We start from the raw sequence: 2554 nt of genomic DNA, 5'->3' as shown, positions 1-2554 counted from the left end.
GCAAAAAAAATAATTAAAATCATGGTGCCTCTACTGAAACCACCGACAGAACCAGCATCTTTTATCTGTCACTTCAATCAGTTGCTGAGCTGAGACAAAGATTTTACTCTTTGCACCCTAGAGCAAATTTTTTAAAAGCACTGTATCTATAGCCCCAGATGGAAATCCAGTAAAAGTTTAAAAGCTTCCATAGGACTTAAAACCTCTGTCTCTCACTAAAAAAAAAAAAAGAGAGTGACCTTGATAGTACATTTGCCTGTTGTTCATGCAACCCTTCCTTCAGGAGGTGCTCCATACTCTGCTTCCCAGAGCTGAGCGCACGGGAAAGCTGTGATGCTCTGAACAGCCTTACCGCAGACTCCCACACACTGTCCAGGGGCTGGAGCTCTCATGGACCTCAGCCCTGGCCCTGTGGTGGAGGTGGCCCAGTCTTCTGCTCATCTGATGGCCACTGGATCACCAGAAGGTCCTGTCACTACCTCAGACCTGCTTGGATGTGAGGGATGGTGCCCTGACCAGGAGGGCACTGCCCTGCCTTGGCAGTGTACTCTCTAAGGGGGTAGCCCTACTCTTGCTGTTCCCTGGCACTGACTAGGACACACTGGGATTTGGCTGAGCTGTAAACTGTGAGTTACTACCACTTGCTTGTCTGAACACAAATAATTCAGCATTTGTAGGGTCATTATCCCTTCCCAACCGTTGTTGCTGTGAAACAAAAAAAAATGCCATGTAAATAGAACAGGAATTCAAGCAGTCTTGAGGAATTTATAGATGAAAGAAGGAAACTTTAATTACATTTTGTAAAAGCACAATAGTGGGATGTCCTTAGAATCCCAGTTAACAACAACTGGGATGGACAGTTTGGGGGAGAAGGAAGGGAAAATATGTTTACACTGTAGAAAACACAGAAGAAGCAATCTTAACTATGTTATGTGTGATACCTTTTTTATGTACTTTTCTTTGGTACGTTGCTAGGAAATGGGCCAATTGCAGGAACGTAGTTTTTAATTTTCACGACTACAGAGGGTAAACTGACAGCCTTTCAAAAGCATGGAGCAAAGCTCTGGGGATAAAACCACACCACACATACTGACACACACAAAAAATTGTCTCTTCAGAAAACGTAAACCTTTAGAACTGCAGAACTGTTATGGATTTCAGAAAATCACTCTGTCTAGCCCTGCACTGAGGTGGGATCAAATAGCCCCAGACCACTCTGGCACATGCACATCCTAACTTCTCAAAAACTTCCTGTGAAGGAAGTTCCTTTGGCCCAACAGTTGGTCTGTTCTGGTGTCTCACCATTACAATACAACATAGTAAAGCAGAGATTCAGAGCATGGCTGTGTTATGTTCATAGTAGCAACAAACATCATTCACTGCTCTGACAACGTAAGACTTGAGTTGGACTCGACGATCCTTGTGGGTCCCTCCAACCCAGACTATTCTGTACTGTGATTTTCTACTTATGACCTGTGTTTTCTGCCTGTACAATATCTGTAAACAGCCTGTCCCACGTTTATGTCTATCACTTTCTTACTCTACAATGATATTTCTACACTTCCTCTCTTCCAGCGGGTTTGTTGGAGCCCCGGGGTAGAGACTGAGGGGAGGGTGGCCTGATCCCTTTGAAGGACGAAACCGTTGAACAGCTGGTAACTGCTTTGGCACTTTCATCTTCGACTCATCACAGAATCACAGAACAGCCTATATAGGGAAGGAACTTAAAGATCATGTAGTTCCAACCCTTCTGCCAAATGAGGCTCATTCCACTAGACCAGGTTGCTCAGAACTCCATCTGGCCTGGCCTTCAACACTTCCAGGGATGGAGCATCCACAACTCCTCTGGGCAACCTGTTCCAGTGCCTCACCTCCCTCACAGTAAAGATTTTTTTCCTAGTATTTAATCTAAACCTACTCTCAGACTGAACCTATTCCCCCATTGTCCTATCACTACAAATAGTTCTTGCAAATAGTCTCTCTCCATCTTTCTTGTAGGCTTCCTTCAGGTACTGGAAGGCTGCAAAAAAGTTAACCCTTAAGCCTTCTCTTTTCCAGGCTGAAAAACCCCAAATCTCTCAGCTTTCCCTTGTAGGAGAGGTGCTCCATGCCACTAATCATCAAGGAGGCTGGTGATTTTGCACTTGAAAAACAGCCTGGGCATGTAGTATAGAAAATTTAAACTGACGAGATTTGCACACGTGGACCAATTTTTTTCCAAATCTGAGTAAGGTTAACAGGCTTTTCCATGGAGGTGCTTATTGCAGATCTACCATTTCTTGCACCGCACAGCTGCCACAACCTGCACCGGCTTGCCCAGCCATCGCTCCAAAACAGGCTGAGCGGAGCCGCAGGGAACAGCGGCACGAGCACCGGGGAACAAACAACAGCACAAGCGTAATGCATCTGGTTTTAATCCAACGACGACCAGCGTGGACCAGCACAGCGCGCCGGGGACTGACTCCCGCTTGGCGAATTTGCAGCGAGGCCGAGGACTGAGCTCTCAGGGCTGCCCCGCCCCGAACCGCGCGGGAGGCACCTGCCGGGCACCCCC

At 46.6% G+C, this 2554-nt stretch overlaps 1 long non-coding RNA gene across 4 annotated transcripts in view; it reads right to left on the bottom strand.

Annotated features, from left to right (window-relative positions):
* Positions 1-2554, bottom strand: part of LOC108445964 — an 18377-nt gene that overhangs the window by 14554 nt on the left and 1269 nt on the right. The window lies entirely within an intron of this gene.

This window comes from Corvus brachyrhynchos, unplaced genomic scaffold (assembly GCF_000691975.1).
Source record: "Corvus brachyrhynchos isolate BGI_N302 unplaced genomic scaffold, ASM69197v1 scaffold84, whole genome shotgun sequence".
NCBI lineage: Eukaryota > Metazoa > Chordata > Aves > Passeriformes > Corvidae > Corvus > Corvus brachyrhynchos.
Note: the sequence above shows the minus strand (reverse complement) of the source record. Positions and strands in the feature narration are given on the sequence as shown.